At 43.8% G+C, this 17,915-nt stretch overlaps 1 protein-coding gene across 1 annotated transcript in view; it reads left to right on the forward strand.

Annotated features, from left to right (window-relative positions):
- The window catches only part of FHIT (fragile histidine triad diadenosine triphosphatase), a gene marked incomplete at its 5' end in the record, with an annotated part of 337,307 nt that extends 330,144 nt beyond the window's left edge, over nucleotides 1-7,163 (forward strand). Inside the window, one exon of the mRNA XM_080813378.1 lies at nucleotides 6,709-7,163. The remainder of the gene's footprint in view (nucleotides 1-6,708) is intronic.
- Nucleotides 7,164-17,915: the final 10,752 nt, after the last annotated feature.

A 17,915-nucleotide genomic window follows, 5' to 3' on the forward strand; every position in this document is an offset into this window, starting at 1 on the left:
GCGACCATACTGGCCACTGCAGGTGTGAAGAGGGTGAGCGCTGGGATTAAGCACATCTTGTTCTAATCTTGCACTTACTGTGTGACCCTTTCCCAGCTGGAACACTGGCATTATGACATCTACCTCATGTGGCTGAGGTGAAGACTGCATGAGGTTTCCATACATAAAGATGTACACCCCTTAGCACAAGAGCTGGCCGGTAGATGCTCGGGACAGATGGCTTTCCCTGCTGTGCACAACTTTCAGGGCCTCTCTCCTCACTCCAGTTGAACTTTGTGTGGTGGTGCCTCTGTGTCCATTCTCTGCCATGAGTGGGGAGGCCTCTGGTGGGATGGACCAAGAGCTTTGGAGATTGGTGCTCCTTCTTAGCCCTCTCACCAGGCACATTAATATGCCCAGTAAGGAGTCCCTTCCTGAAAAAGATAATCCTCAAGTCCTCAAAGTGAGCACTCAGCTATCTCTTCTATCAGTGGAACAGTCAGCTTCCATGTCCCTATTGAAAGAAATCACTCTGAGCATCTGTGGGCCAGAAGGGGGTCAATACCCAGTTCCACAAAGACAGAAGCAGTGGTCCAGAGAGCAGACATAACACGTCTAGGCACACAGAGTGATAACACAGGCTTAAGACCCTTCCTGTTTGTAATCTCCGTATGAATACCCAGAGAGAGAGCTCTGTAGAGATTTCCCCATATGGACTGCTGGTGTCTCTGCATGGATGTGTTCATCCCTGCCTTTTCTTCTGCATTTCATTCTTAGCATGAGAAAGAGTCTCAGGAAAAGCAGGGTGATGTGAACTATTCTGTGTTCCCAGTAGCTTTCAACTGTGTTTCCTTGCCAGTTTTCAACCTTTGATCTTTTGGTCCCAAGCAGACCTTGAGTGTAATTCAGGTTAGTCTCTTTTTGAGTCGGTGAAGCAAAGTGGAACTTTTTTAACCATCACCTTCATGCTCAAAATAGAGCCTTGAAGATTCCATCTTTTTGTTTTTGATGAAAGGCCCTGCTCCAGACAATAGATTTTTAATCCATTAGCCTAAGGATTTTTTGGATTATAATCTAAACTCACATATAAGGCAGAAAGGACAGAGTTATATCAACTTCAGTACCTTTTAAATGGCAGAGAACAAAAAAATATAATAACCCCATTAGGCTGTTAAATGTGCTGAACCCTGACAAATCCTCAGTGTGACGATCCTTGAGTATTTGCCTGTAATCCCTCAGCAAATACACCTTTTATTCAACCACAGAGTTGCACACACTCCAGACACAAGTGCCATTAATTAAATAACACACTCAGCAAACTCTCAGAGCCATTAATTATCAAAGGTAGCCTGTGCCATGGTTGGCTCCAAAATTCCATTATAACAAAAGAGCACAAGTAGAGTGAAGGAATATGGGAGAGGAAGGTCACCCTCAAAAGCATGATAAGAAAAAGCTGTCAGACAGAGTAAATGACAAAGCATGTATACCTTTTAGCTTTCCTTTTGCCCCTTTGGAGGGTTGAGAAGAAGGGAAAGTATTTCACATCGTAGGGACTTTCTTTCTCAAAATTAGTTTCGCTCACGAAAGACGCAAGTAAATATAAAGTAATCCTTTTTCATTTCAACTGAGTCTCAGGGAAAAGTAATATCAGCTGAAGATTTAGAGACAAATAAAGCCTGTTCTTCATAAGCTCCCTCGGAACGAGAAAGCCTTTTAAGGGGAGTCTTTGCTCAGTACAGACACGGGGACGGGGGCGTCAAAGGGACAAACGTGGAAGACAGAGGCCTTACTGGTTTCAAGTGGGCAACAAGAAAACGCTCCAGGAGTGCCACGAATTTGCCAGGAGCGGGTTTGCTCTGTTCTGCCTCCTCACTCCCACCATCAAGCCTCAAAGGCTTCGCAGCTTCACTTGCCAGGAGACAGTGGGATAAAGGAAGTGCTAAGCCCCGCGGGGTCTCCGTAAATCACTCACAGCTACAAGCTTGGGCATCATCTTTCTTGTGTGTTTGCTGTTCTTAGTGTTTGATTTATCCCTTCAAAGAGAAAACCGACAATGCCGAGTCTGTGGCCACTCTATAAAGGACAGCCCCCGGGTGAGCCCCACCTCTGTGCAGAACAGCACACGGCATCCCCCCTCCTGAGCGGGGCTGGCCCCACAGTGCCCTCAAGGAGGCACAAACGCGGGACTGGGCCACAGGGAAGTTTCAGCAGAAGTTAATGCACACTAGCTCATCAAAGGAAGTTGTGTTATTAATCAGTGCCAGGGGTGCACCACAGAGGATTGGTTTTGAGCCAGAAAACTTGGTGTGAGATCACCCTGTTCTCTTGAGTCTGTCCTCACACTGCTGGGTTTCTGGCCACTGCTGGAGCGTAACCCCTTCTATCTCTAGATGGAAGAATAATTGCATTGCCTCAGAGTTCCTCATCAGAGTGGCTCTCTGTTCCTTGCCAGTTCTCCCCCAGCTTCCCCTTTACCCACTTACTCTAAGAGATTTCCACCAGCGGCTTTTGTGGCCCAATTTCTGAGACCAGTTTATTAAGAAAAAGCTGAAAAGCAGAGGTCAAAGGTGCCTGGTTGTCTGCCTATATCTCTAGGCTGCTAGGAACAAAGAGTTACTTTTCAAAGAAGAGATTGTTACAGAGGAATTTGATGTTAGGGTCTCAAGACTTGGTTTTGCTGTTGAGTGTGATAACTTTGCCTTAAAACCATATCTGTGACATCCCTGGTATGGATGCAAATCAAGTCATCTCATACAAGCTCATAGGCAGGAATCACTTCCCTTTGAAGGCCAACACTTGCCCAGTGTGTGTGGCTCTGCTAAGGCTGTGGCAGACGGACAGCCTTGGATGTCTGCATCTGAAACCTACTGAAACTTGTCTCCGGCTCCTGAATTGCTTTGGGGCAGCTGGAGCATTTTATTGGGAGCACACTTCAGAGCTGAATCAAAAAGGAGACAGGGTTGGAGTCTTTGCTTTCACATTCAGTGATATCCCCCCAGAAGTCTAAGCCATACTTCCAAACCATTAGATCAGAATCTTGGTGGGGAGGTGGGTAATTCCAGTGAATAGTCACGTTGAGAAACACAACCTTCAAGAAACCGAAGGGGATGGTGTGTTGAGTTTTTGTGGCCCCCAGTGTTCCTTTTGCATTCCAGCTAGACGGACTGTGGCTGGCTCCTGTCCAGGTTCACCTACAGAAGAGAGAGGCACTGATCTGTTTTCTTAGCCTCAAAGCAGAAAACTCCTCTTCTGGGCCGATCAGAGTATGAGGCACAGAGTACAAGGTAGAAGCCTTCTCTGCTGACACCGTAGTGAAAAGACATCGTCTTAAATGCATGCAGAGCCTGGTAGGATCTGTTGAAAACAGGGAACTCTGCTTCCATGTTGTGGAGAATGACTTTTTAGAGCATGAAGACAACTACGCGGTCAAGGAGAAGTCGGCATGGTTCAGCTCATAACCCAGGGGATCCGTGTGTCCCTCCGCTTCTGTTTGTCCTCACTAACTCCTGAGAACAACATGCAAATCGACGTAGAAGACTTGCCTGAGACAACAGGGAGAGCCAGAGGGGAAGATGACAGCATCTGCCACAGGGCCAGCCCTACTCAAAACTTAATCTTTCTCCTTCAGACATTTGTATTTTCCTTCCAAATTGGAAGCTCTCCTTCCCAAAAATCTCTTCTACAGACTAAGGTCATGGTGCTTCCCTTCTGCGTTTATTCCCTATCCTGCAAAATAAACCTCCCCCTGAACTTCATGATACTCCCTGTTACTCCTCAAGCACGGCCTTGCCCGGGAGCAGGGTGTCCTCAGTTCATCTGCCACTAGATTAGAGACATAGAAATACCGGCAAAACACACGTTCGTGGCGATCAGTCACACTTCACACATTCCAGGCCCCGTGCTGTCTGTTCTTGAGGCCCCAGAAAGGTCACATTTTTGGGACTGGCTGCCCAGCCCCCGATCAGCTCTTGCGTGCTGTGCTGAGCGTCTCTCCACAGGAGCTGGAAGCGCCTTGAGGATCCCATCATTCACCACCTTGCACCTCCTCCGGGTCTCACTCACGCCTCAGGAAAGACATTTGTCGATATAACCAGGCAGCACCAAAAGACACCACTGTCTAAGGGAATATTAGAGGGAACATGAAGGTCACCTACCATATGACATCCAACCACAAGATGGGAAGATGAGCACCTTGCCCAGATGCACCCTCTCCAAAAATGAGACTGCGGGGTGCCTGGGTGGCTCAGTCATTAAGCATCTGCCTTCAGCTCAGGTCATGATCCTAGGATCCTGGGATCCAGCCCCACATCAAGCTCCCTGCTCAGTGGGAGGCCTGCTTCTCCCTCCCCACTCTCCCTCTTATGTTCCCTCTCTTGTCTCTCTCTGTCAAATAAATAAACTAAATCTTTAAAAAAAAAAATGAGACTGAATCTCTTGCTGCGTAGCTAAGCTCTGACATTCACTGGCTTTGACTGGCAATGCAATCCAGAGGGAAAATCACGGTAGTGACACCAGGCGCTAACCTGAGTGAGTGCTTGCAGTGGGTGAGGCTCTGCTTCAAGTGCTTTGTATGCATTCACAGGCTCAGTCCTCTCCCCGACCCCCAGCACCCCCAGCCAGGCCCAATCCACATCCCCTGCAAACACAAAGCCAGCCAGTCAGTCATGAGGCTGGGCTTCAGACCCAAGTCTCCACAAAGCCAGACAAGGTCCCTCTCTGTGCTCTGGCTTTAAAAGCAGACTCTGCTTCCCACAAGCTTCCAGGCCTGTCGGAGAAAAGGAACTGCTAAATGCAGAGCCTGCAGAAGTGAGGCAGACTGTGTGGATGCCAGTGCTGGTGAGGGATGTGTGCGGAAGCATTGTAAATAGACTGACGGAAAGTCCGCTCAGATACAGAACGAGGCTTCCGTGGAGATTCAGAAATTACAGGGTTGGTGTCAGGGAGGGCGGGTGTGACCAATAACACGGGGCCACAACGTTCAAAAGACCAAAAATAAAACCGAGGGAAACTTCTCCTAGGACATAAATCTGCCCTAGACAGGTGAGGCGGAGGAAAAGAAAGGGCACATCCATTTTCAGGCCTGCACAGGTGCCTCTGACTCAAAGTCAATAATTGTTCAAGGACAAGGGCAATGATGAATGATCAGGAGATGACCTGTATGCCCAGACAAGATGGGTGGTGCTGAGCACAATAGAGAACGATCCCAATGTCATAGAGAAAGGAGACAGGCCCCCATCTCGGGAACGAGGGAGGGGAGCTGCAAACTGACTGGTGCCTATACCCTACTTTCCACCCCTCACTCCCAGATATCAGTAAATGCGGGGGCGGGGGGCAGGAGGAGGAGTGGACCCTGAGCTCAAATGTGAAGGCTGAAGCAGAAGTGGTTAGGCTTCTATGTTCTGGGTCCTGGAAGGGACCAGATATACTTCCAAAGGGATGCCTGTCTGCCCTTTGCTCTCTGACCTTGGTACGCACTTAGAGAAAAAACATAATGCTAGACTCAGTAAAAACTCTTTCCATATGCCAGAGTCTCCTCACCCAGGTAGAACTGAACAAGCCCACGCTGGGTACACCCTTGAACTACACACTGGACCTAGGAAGCAGAGGATTTGCAGCTCAGCCTCCCAGATCTGTGTCCATGGGGTTGCACCCAGAGCCATCCATTTAACAGACAAATAGCAAACAGGAAGTGAAAAGCAATGTAAATCTACACTGAAGTCTTTTGAAAACCCTGAAGGGGAAGTCCGTTTGTGCTTCTCAACAAAGTTCCTCAAAATCTCCTCCTATATCACACCCGTGGTGGCTGTACCCAACATCTCCCGGCACCCCTTCTTTCAACCTTCCCCCAGTATCATGGAATCCAGCCCCAAAATTTCTCATCAACCTCCCCTTCTGGTTAATTTTCTCTTTCCTGTAACGGTCTGCCTTTCCCAATGTCCTCCAAGCTGGTAGCCTCACCCTGTCCAGTTCCCTACCACTCCCAACTTACTGATACTAGTAATTAAGGCCCAGAAACCAAGGATCCAACAGGTTCTCCTCTGGGGTAGAGGGAGAATGCCAGAGATATGAAAGGTATTCGTATGATCTAGGGGTTTTCTTTTTTTTCCACGATTAACCTCTCCCTTTCTTATTTTATGAGTAGAAATTATTTGTTTTAATTCTAGCCCAATACTTAAGGTAACTTAGACTTGAAGCAAAGTGAATTCTGCCTGCTATACAGTAGCTCAGTAATTCCCCAAATCTCTGACTGTTCTGGAGAGCTCGTTAAAAGCATAGAGTCTCGGGCCTCTCTCCAGACCTGCTGAGTCAGAATATGGGGGACAGACTTGAGAAATCTGTGTTTTTAACAAGCTTACCCGGTAATTCTGGTAACGTCTATGTTTGAGAATCCATTCTTACCTAATTAATAAAGGTCTGAATTGGCTTCATTTGTATGTAAGGCTCGTGTCCATAAAATAGATCCTTAAGAGACCACACAGCTGACCTCTGGGGTGTGGGGTGTGGACAGAAGCCACAGAAAATGTGGGGATCTGGGGAGTACAGACACCAGCAGGGTTGGAACCCACCTATTTCATACATTCTGTCCACATCTTTATGGCTTCTTGGAAATTGTTAGTGGCAATCCAATAGATTAGCAGTAAGCAAACTTAACATTTTGTTTATTGCCATAACTCAAAAAAAGCTATTGGTTCTAACTAAATGTCTGTTTTTATGTTCTGTCATTTCCAGGCATGAAAGTAACTTGAACAAATCCCAAGGCATAAGGAAATGGGCCTCATTCTCTAGGACTCTGCGGCATTGGAAATGAAGCTAAGCAGACTTTATTACATCCTACAATTCTGCAACCTTTTGCAAAGCATTTTATTACACTTGTGGAAGCCATCGGGGTTACGTTTCAATCACGATGACTGACAGGCTAACTTCAAAATAACAGCATCGACAGCCCTTCCACACTTCCTGGGCTATGTACTTAGAATAGAACCTTTTCTAAATTGTCCCTTGGCCTGGATGGAAATAAAATGGTAGTTAAAATATTTATCTTGTGTGTTGGGTAACTTAAAAATTGATATTTGGGGGCCTCTGAAAGGCATAACTGAGGAAGTCAATCTTTTAGAACTACCGTGCTTCCTGTAACCAAAGGTTTGTTAAAGCTGAGATAAAATTTAGTTTCCATTTTTCGTAGCAAAAAAAAAAAAAAAAAAAAACAGAACAAGAAATGCATAGCTTTTCCTTGGCTGTATTCTCCTCCTGCCTTGGGTGCAGAGAGGCAGAGCTGAAAGAGCTTAAGATGGCAAAAATGGGCTTCAAGAAACTAATAAACATGTAATGAGGTGATCAGACACCTCGGGCTGGGCCATTTGAGCGGGAGGAATGTAACGAAAGGGAATGGAGAAGCTCTTGATGTTGGTTGAGGAAGCATGCCCCTTGCCCGGACTAGTCAAAAAAAATTTTTTTTCTGGAATAGTCAATTTCTATAAGGAAGGATGACCGAAGTAGGCTCTTTCTTTTCTCTGGTATATTAATAAAAGGGGAGAGTTGAGTTTATAGAGAAAAATAAAACATATCAATGGCACTGCGATAAAGAACCACAAAAAGCCTCCCTAAGAATCTCTGTTGCCTTATGGGCTACTCCCTGACCTCGACACCATCATTGACGTAAGGCATATTAGTTTCCTGTGAGTGCTGCAACAAATTACTGCAAACTGGGTGGTGCAAAATGAGAGAAATGTGTCCCCTTACAGTTTTGGAGGTCAGAAGTCCAAAGTCCAGGGAGGCCCTGCTCCCTCCAGAGGTTCTGGAGGAATCTCTCCTAGCTGCTGGTGGTTGTCAAGAAAACCTTGGATTTTCTTGACAAAATCCCACTCTCTGTCTCTGTCTTCACCTTCCCCCTCTTCTGTGTGTCTCCTCTGTGTATCTCTTCAAAAGAGACTTGCCACTGGATTAAGGGCCCACCCAAATAATCCAGAATGATGTTCTCATGGTCTTAATATCCTTTACTTAATTACATCTGCAAAGGCCCTTTTCCAAATTAGAAAACATTTAGAGGTTCCCGGGATTTGACTTGGATATATCTTGTGGGAGGAGGGCACGATCCAACCCACTCCCTAGGACATTTGATGTTTGACAGTTTCTGATCTAGTATAAGCCAATAAACTGAGTATGACAATCACATCTTCTTTCATATCTTTTTCTATGTCTTTGCCAAAGTCCTATTGATTGACAATAGTTTGGCAAATGCCTTCTTGAGACCCCAAAGTCTCTCATTCCCAAGCCTCGTCTGAGATGCTTCTTTCTTAGCTAAAAGGAAAAAGCACAGCAATATGAGTAGGATGTGTTCAGAAGATAAAACACCAGTGAGGGAAGATGGCAAGTACTGGTGATTTCCCCCAGCTCAAGGGTGGCTGATTTGTGGTCCAAAGAAGAGCCCTAAAAGTACTGATTTTTCTTATCCCCAGAAGGTCAGACACCAATTCCATCTCCATTTTAATAGCAGATGTCACCAGAAGACCAAGCTGCTGCCGTTGGGGCTAATTCCACATGTTACTCGATGGCTTTCAAAGAAGTGAAGAAACAGTCTCTGATGAAACAGTTGTGTGATACTGCAAACCTACCAGCAGCTGTGGTTTCCATTTTCTCTGTCCAGTTGAAATCCTAGAGGAGCCTCATTTCCGCCCTTCCTCCCATGCATTTCCTCAGTTTAGCATCTTCCTATAACTCTGCCGTGGTTTGGACACTGTGAAGGTTGTGGAGGCTAGGGGTACAGAAAGCCAGGGCTGAAGCTCTACTTCCATGTCAGCCCCATAAATCCAGGCCCGATGGGAGGCCTGATAACCCAATAAGGAATGTTTATAGTGCCTTTTAAGAGATGTTTCTAGAACTAACAAAGCCTACTGATACCAATATGGGAAAAATAACTATTACTCCATTTGCTAAAGTGGGTCTGGTCTGTATGGAGAAAAATCAGAAGAAAAGACAGTATCCCTGGCAGTAGTCTTCTTTTTCTCTCTTATTTCTTCTTGGACACAAATACCCACTAGGTGGTTTCGGTTTTGCCCAAGATCTGGGCAGTTCCTAATGTTACGGTAAACAATGGATAACTATGTATTATGGGCATCCATTCCATCATGCTTATCAGACAAGAGCACAGCAGCCAGTCTCTGTATTGACAACATTCTGAAAGAAGATGTCTCCTATATATCTGTATGTGCTCACTTTTCAAACTCCAGGCCCACTCCTTATCTTTATTGTTCCATCTATAATCAAATTCCAAATGGCAAAAGAGAAGGACACTCTATTTTTGGCAAAGAACTGGAAAGGAACTTTCCCCATGATTATCTCCACCATAGCTGACCCAAAATTATACAACAATACTTCTCAAACCCCATCAATTCTTTCAGATGGTATGAAGGAGCTGTGTGTCCCATGAAACAGAAACCTCTCCCATCCATCCCTCTCTGTATCTAAGCTTGAGACTAAGTCTGGGGATGTACCTACTTCTTTCAGTAGCTACAGTTATGGAGTATAACTGCACAACAGGCTGGTCAAAGAAGGAAATGAAATTTTGTTGTGTTTTTATTGTAGATACATTTGCAAATATTATTTTGTTTAATCCATACAAGATCCCTACAAATAAATATATGGAGATTTAGGCTCAGAAAAGTTAGGGAACTTGATCAAGTTTACAAAGTTGATAATGGATGGATTGGGGATCAACTCAGGTCTTATTCCCAAAAGCCTGTCCCTTTTGGAGAATAATCAATAATGAAGGGCTCTCAGCAAATTTAATAAATATCATTTCCAATTTCTCTCCTGAATTATGAAGTTGTTAGGTTAGTTCTTTGTACTGATGTTCAAACAGAAAGGGAAAGGGATAGTTAAGGGAAGGCAGGGAATATTTAGGCATTCTCAAGGTGAGAGCATCCCTTTAATCATGTAAATTGGAAGGGGAGGTGAACCACAGAGACTATGGACTCTGAAAAACAACCTGAGGGTTTTGAAGGGGGGGGGTGTTGAGGGAACCAGGTGGTGGGTATTAGGGAGGGCACAGATTGCATGGAGCACTGGGTGTGGTGAAAAAACAATGAATACTGTTACGCTGAAAATTAAAAAAAAATTTTTTTAAAAATAAAAAATTAAAAAAAGAACTGATAATAAAAAAATCATGTAAATGAAAGCAACTCATGACATTTCTATAACTTAAAAACATACAGGAAGAGTATTACCAAAAATGCTTATTCTGACTCTGATGCAAATGTGTTAACCAAAAGGTTAATGATCACTTATCCTGGATATAGAACAATGTAAAATAATTAACATGTAATTACTTAGTTATAGGGAATAAAAACCCATCAGTCCCATTTGGAATAACCACCACTAACAGCTCTCAAACATGGTCACATATCTGTAGTCCATTTCAGTCCTGCAAACATCTTGACCATCTATACCGTACATCACATTGAAGGCTATAGTTTTAGCAGCCAAAACTGAGATGGCCCCTGAGGTGTAGCTGGGAAGGGGAGTAACCATGGATTGCAGAGGGAAGAGGAATGGGAAGAGCAGATCTAGTTTCAGCAAGAATACAGGTCCAATTCTAGGTACCTAGAAGATGGTTTTCTGAATCCAGTCATCATCTTCTTCTTCTCCACCGCCTCATCATGAGATACTATTCGCAGGGTAGCTCTGTACCAAGCATTATGCCAGGCATTTTCAAAGCACTATTTCATATAAGCCTCAAAACAACAACAACAACAACCACAAAAAACCTTAGCCCATTTTCCTTCTTTCTTTCCTCCCTTTCTTTTAAACAAATATTTATCCAACAACTACTATATGCCAAGTATTGTATGTATTGGGTGCCCCTGCTATAATGCTGAGCAAAAACATCTGGAAATAACTATTATTCTCTTTCTGTAGATGAGGAACCAGCAGTTCAGAGTTTGTGAGCTGCTTAAGGTCATACACTAGTAAGAACACATATATGCGACCTAAAGCCTGGAGCTCTTTCCTCTAAGCCAAGCTCTTTCTCAGAATACAGTGTAAGAGGGAACAGTTAATGCCCTATGGCTAACTCCTGGTTTTCCCTACAAACCAAGGCAAAAAACGGAAAACAAAAAAACAAAACAAAACCCACACACACCTACATATTCCAGATCAAAATTATCTGGGGGAAAACAATATACTAAGGTTCAATCTTTGTCAAGTCAAGGAGCATTTATTAAGTACCTTCTGTGTGTCCATTCTGGGGAAGACTTTCTAAGAGCAAGTGAAGCTTTCTTGTGCTCTTTATGTCACCCTGAAAATGTCCCACTACTCTCTCATATTTCTGTAATAAAGCAGCACTTTGGTCATTCTCTGAGCATTCTGCCTAATCACCTTGGCCAGGGGTGCCCATCTCTCTGTCTTGTGCCATTCCTAAGGAAGAATCTGAACTAATACTCTCAGATTCCCAATGAGCCCCAGGTTGCTGGTTCAATGTCATACTTCAGTAAGCAGTCTTCCCATCCAGGTTGCTCAGCTTTCCTTGCTAAAAAAGTAGGCCCACATAAATAAGTCCATGACTCTGAGAGACAGCCTAAAGCAAGAGTTCTTTAAAAATATCACTGGCAGGGCTTGTTAAAACTTATTGTAAGGCCATACCTCCAGAGTTGCTGATTCTGTCGATCTGGAATGGGCCCTGACATGTTTCCAGGTGATTCTGACACTGGTGTGTCAGGGTCCACACTTTGAAAACCACTGGCTTGAAGGGATGATTTTTTTTTTAATTTTTTTTTGTACTGTAAGTAAACAGAATTTGTTTCCAGTACAGAATCCAGCTTGCTTTCCAGGCCCTGAATTTAACATATCTTAGTCTAGAGGTAATGAACTGCAAGTTAAATCCAATCGGTCCACTCAAGCATCTCTGGTAGGTTTCTGGAGTTATTTAACACCACAGAAGACTTCTTGTCTGGGCTAATTAAGTGATTAGTTTAGATAGATAGAGGAACAGAGGGAAAGTGGGGCAGCTATAGCTCACTACCAACTTAATAAGATGGTGCTAACTTCAGCCACGAGAAGCAACATGGGTTGAAAATTGGACTTAGCTGCTGAAGACATCAATGTTTCTATAGTAGGAGAAAAGGAGCTCATGCATGCTATTGGTAGACTATGGTTGTTCAAAAGGACTCTTACAAATGGAGTGACTTTCTTTGGCCCTGGTAGTCAAACAACTCCACCATAAGGCAAAGGTGTCATTTTGAACGACTGACATTCATATCTGCCTCTCACAACTGTGGATATCAAGCATTGCCAATGACTTGATGTATAGGCTGGCATTTGCACTCAAAAACCTCATTGTGGTTGTGCTCCCAGTCAAAATTAAGTAAGGTATGAAAGCCATATACCTATAGCTTTGGAAGTTTGCATTAGCTTACCTATCTTATATTTCCGGGAAAAGAGAATGGTAGGAAGCCTGCATTGATTGTGCAACAGCTATGTGCATTTTGAGGCGGATGGTACCAGTCTGATTTTACCAACAAGGGAAATGAGGCTCAGAGAGGATGTTACCCAAGGGGGTGGCAATGATGATGACAATAATAATAGCACCTTACATTTATTGGGCATTTACCACGAGATAATGTTTCAGGCATTTTTTTCTAGGTACTCTATATTGTTATTTCAGTCAATCTGCTCAACACCCTACGAGTAAGTCTATTCTTATTATCCCATTTTACAGATAGGAAAATTGCAGCACAAGGACGTGTGCCTTGCCCGTGGTTACCCAGTTAGTAAGTATCCGAGCTCAGCGTAGAACCCCAATGGAATCCAGAATCTTTAATGATACATTGCTGACTGAGATGTAAACCCCAGTACACCAGACTCTGAAGTCCTCTCTCTTTGCTGCCCTGACTCTTCTGGGGATGGAGCCCAGTGGAAGTCTTTCACTCAGAACCAAAGACTAGAGCTAAAATATCCCCTGGCTCTGTCTCTTTATCCCTTTGGAGAGCTTGTCCTTTTGTGTTCAGACAGCCCCTCACAGACTGATACATGGAACCATCTGACTTTATGAGAAGGTGGCTCCACCTTGGAAGTAAACCCTCAAGAGGGAAAGTATGTCATTGCTCCCAGCACAATTTCCCCAAACTTTAGCTCTTGGCGACCTTCCCAGCCTTCAGTGTGTTTGTCATGACTACATGCCTATGTTATTAATATATTTCATTTTACTTAACTCTCGTTTTTACTTACATTTGTTCAAGAAAACATAAAATTACTGCGGCAAATGGAAAAGCACTATCCCTTGCCATACACAGAAGCTAACCATAAGGATGAATACAAGGCTATTAAATTCTAGTAGGTCCTGTGAGCTGCTGAAAGTCCTGCCTCTGAGGCCTGCCTTCTCACTTTATTATAAAAGGACATTAGTAAGTGTTAGAGAGGTGTTAAAATACACTAGCACCAGACAGAGTCCTGCTCCTTGAGGACTGAAAGAGAAGTGGGAAGGGAACAACTTCTCACCTTATGATTTAATGGGTTTTTTGGCTGTTTTGTCCATGGGCCTCCAAAACTCCACCCCTGCCCCAGCAGTGCTATGCTTCCCACTGGGGGCAATGCAGACCCAGCTCTGTGGGTGCCCTGGAGAGTGCCCTGGCTGTTGCCCTAGAGCCACACTGAGCCTCCCCTAATGCTTTCTAATCAACAGGCACATCTTGAAAGGGGGAAAAACTATCTCAGGTTCAGGTGCCTCAGGGAAACAGGCAAAAATCAAGGAGAGGAAAATGATTACGCTGTGAAAGCAGCAGACAGAACTTGCAACGGTAATAGTGATCATTGAGGAGTTTTCCTTTTGAACAGAAATGCCTTTGATAGTGCCCTCCTCCATTCTTCCACTATTCTGCAGCATGAATGAATAAGCAGGAAGAAACAAATGGCACTTTTGTGTTTTACCAGCATTTGCCATAGAAGGAAAGGGATGGCCCAATTTCAAGGTGGAAAATCTAGAACTCCATATCTATAGCCATCTAAAAAAAAAAAAAATAGAGGAGAAAAGGGAAGGGGAAGAAAGGAGAAGTAATTCCAACAAAAAGAATTTGGCGATGCATCCCACAACCCCAACCCCAAGAATCCTGGAACATTCACAGTCTTAAGTAATCTGAGAAATTTACTCCGTTCTCCTCTACCCATTCTTCCAACCCAAGCTTCTTTCCTCTGTCTGGTAGAGCCCCTTTTTGCTAATGTAAGTAGAGGTGATAGTAATAAGCCATTTTATTGCATAGCCATTTTTTGTAAGAAAAAGCAAACCCAACAAAACTGTCTTTCCAGAAAGTATATGAAGCACAGAAACACCCCACTTAACAAGGGTCTTTGTAAATGATGGTGGTGGGGGTGGTAGAGACCACTTTCCATGGAGCAAATATGGTGCTTTACGTCCACCAGTTAATCTCCACGACAACCCAGGAGCGAGAATCCTATTATTCTTCCCATTTTACAGGCTAGGAAATGAGGCTGGAGAAGTTAAGTAACTTGCCCAAGATTACAGAGTTAGTTAAGTGACAGGATCAAGCTCACATCTATGTTTGTTTTGCACCAAAACTCTTGGTCTTAACTACTAAGCTCTGTTGATTCCCTGATGGAAATGTTCATTATCACTTCCATATAATTATATACAATTAATTTTACATAATCAAGGCAAACAGAGAAACTAATAGAAACCAAACATTTCCCTAAGGCTCTATTGACCCAACACCAGTTGCAGAAGACATAGGACCTGAATAGTTTTCTCATATTAAAATCTTACTTATCCTTTCTGTATATCACAGATGAAGTACTAGTAAGGTCAAGTCAGAGTAGCTGAGATCAATTGAGCACATATTACGTGCCAGATCTTATGCTAAATGCCTCCCATGTAGTTCTCACTCTTAATTCTCACCATCTCGTGAGATAGGTGTTGCTTAGGAGAAAACTGAGGCTTGGAGATGTTCATTAACAGGCTCAGAGTTGTTCAAGGTCACTCAGCCTGTGTGGGGCAGAGCCAAATGATGAATGCAGCCATCTTTCTGCAGACTGCAGAACCCACACTAGGATCCGGTATAGCAAGAAGATCTAGGAGCACATGAGTTAGAAACACTGTACTTTCCTCTTCCAAGATTGCAGTGATAGATGAAAGGAACTCATGAACACGTCCTGGGGACTTAATATCTATGAGGCTTTTTTTTCTAGGCAAGTCATCTAGATAGAGCTAAGACTAGCTAGAGATGGGCTCTTCATAAGATTTCCATGCTTCCTGCACTGCTGAATGAAAAAGAGAATACTGTCTTCTTTTAGTGTTCCAGGGAGGCTGTCTACCTACAGCAAGGCTCACTTATAAATCAGTATTGTCTGCGTCTGTTATTCAGGAAGGCTGGAGAGTAGGGGGATCCAACAGCCTTCCTGAGTAAGTGTTCTGGAAACTCTATAAAATATCTACCCTACATATTTTATATTTCCTGGTCTAGTTTCAGTATACAAACTTGAATTACAATTTATTACTTAATTGTGCAGAACAAGAAGCTGTTAGCCCTAAAATTGTTCTCAACTAGAATGTCCACATGATTTAGAAGCAACTTGCCAAAGAAAAGCAAGCCTAGAGCCTTTCCCTGGGAATCTCTTGCTGTTGGTCTGGGATGGGGCCCAGCAAACTATATCACAGCAAAAAAAGTCCAGGAGATTCTTTTCTGCAGGTTTTCAGTAAGTACAGATTGAATCCCAAACTCAGAGACTTCCTCCTGCAGCAAATCTTCTTTGACCATCCTGACCTGATTCTACACCTCAGAGATGCTATTGCCATTGGGGTCTTCTAATTTTTTCCATCTATTTCATGAATAAATGAGTGAGAGATACAAGGAGAGAAAGAGAAGGGCAGGAAGGAAAGATGAACAACATGTGTGTGTGCTGTCTAAATTCTCATGACATGTTTGAGCTTCCTGGATCCAGCTATACCTGAAACCAGAAGACCCCCTAGACTTTTAGTTTTGTGAGCTAATAAATGACTTTTGGGATTTAAGCTACTAAGCAGGTGATAGGAGAGAAAAGAATGAATTATTTTTTGCTTGTTCTGAAAAAGAAAATAGATAATGTGCATAATACTTTTGTTAGATGAAAGTTCTAAAACCCACTCACCCTGCCTGTGTGAGGCTGAGCCAGGACCTAGCCTGTCTGGCCCTTTGTGTTCTCATCACCACCATCACCATTATTTCAATCTAATTCTGTGGTTTAATTGCCCCAGGGTTCTATGCCCCAGGGAGCTGTAAGTAAATAGTTGACGACTGTGTCTCCTCTAAGATGATCATATCAGAATTACAGATATGAAAACAGAAATTGTGTCATGTCACCATGTTTGTGTTTCCAGGATCAGCAGCTGATTGACAGGAAAAACACTGCTGAAGCCAATTCTAAAGTGTCTCACTGGTTTGAGTTTTCATGCCAGAGGCTATGGAGAAAAAAGGAAGCAAGTCAATGGAACCAGATGCCTTATTGTAGCCCTGTAGCTTTTTACTGCAGATTAGAACTGGGAATCCTGCAGGGGTCTCTTTACAAGTGTAAAACAGTGAGGGGCTCTTTGTGTCTCTTACCATTTCTAAAAAGCTTTTTAAAAATGTCTTGCTTTCCTCCTTTGTGCTTTAATATTAGACCCCATGTTCCCTGGGATCTTAGGGGCCTGAATTCCCATTGTAAGCTGACTTTTGTTCCCTGATGCCAAATTGTTATTTTGGAGACAGAAGCAGGATTGAAAGCTGGTCTCTGGCCCCCGAACATTCCCTGCCTGCTCTGGGGAGGCTCCAGTACTGCAGAAAGACCTAGACTGACTGTCCCTGGAGTCAGGATCAGGGTCAGCAGAGCATCTCCCAAGGTCGTAGGGCCATCAGTTCATTGGCTCTCTCAGTGCCATGGTCTGTGCTCCATGCTTCATACTCATTCTCTCATTTGATTTTCTCAACTACCCTCTTAGGTTGTCCTTCAGCCCATTTAACAGAGGAGGAAAACCAAACTCATTAAGTGATTTATCACTTAATCAACATTAAGTGATTACTCCAACATAACATAGTGAGTAAGTGGCAGAGACTGAATGTTAAGCCAGGCTCTATGGGACTCCAAAGACAGAGATCATCACCAAAGATCCTGGAAGAAGAAAAAGGAGCAAGCGTTTAGGAACAGGGGTCAGCAAACTATGAGGCACAGGCTAAGTCTGTCTACCCACTTTTTTTGCAAAAAAAAAATTTTAGTAGAACATGGCCACACCCATCATTTACATATTATCTATGGTTCATTCCCTCTACACCAGAGGTAAGTCATAACTAAAAACTCATAGCCAACAGAGCCAAAAATACACACTCTGTGCCCTTATAGGAAAGTGTTTGTCAACCCTTGGTTTGCAACATTAAACATGGCCATCAGTCTGACTCAAGAGTCATTTCCCCTTGTTCTCTGTGTTCTCTATTTTTCTCATTTGAGATCTGGGCAGTTAAGGGGCAGTGTCCTTAGTGAAGCAGCAATGAGGATGGAGTGAAGCATTGCACTTCAAGCTCCTAGCATAGTGGTTGGTGCTTAGTAAGTCCTCAAGGAAACATAGCCAGTTACCTGCCCAACGAGATTGTAGAATACCCCAGTGCAGCGGCAGAATGTACTAATTCCCATGAAATGACAAAGGGCGTGACTGAAAACTTGGTTGTGGGATGGACAGCGAGGACTCCAGCAAGCCCTCAAGCCAGCTTCTCTGGAAGGCTTGAGGCTCTCGTAACCAGCCTCACCACGGCAGCCCTAGCCCCTTCCCTGTCAGATCCTTCAGAGGGCCTGGTTTCTGGAGTTGGGCTCTGAGGAAGAATGCCTAAGAATCAAGGTCAACCAAACTTGTTCTTCATAGAGGATATTGTTTTTGTTTTCCTCCTTTCAGCCTGACAGGAAAGATGGCAGTAAAAGAAAAATTA

This window comes from Martes martes (genome assembly GCF_963455335.1).
Source record: "Martes martes genome assembly, chromosome: 1".
Classification (NCBI taxonomy): domain Eukaryota; kingdom Metazoa; phylum Chordata; class Mammalia; order Carnivora; family Mustelidae; genus Martes; species Martes martes.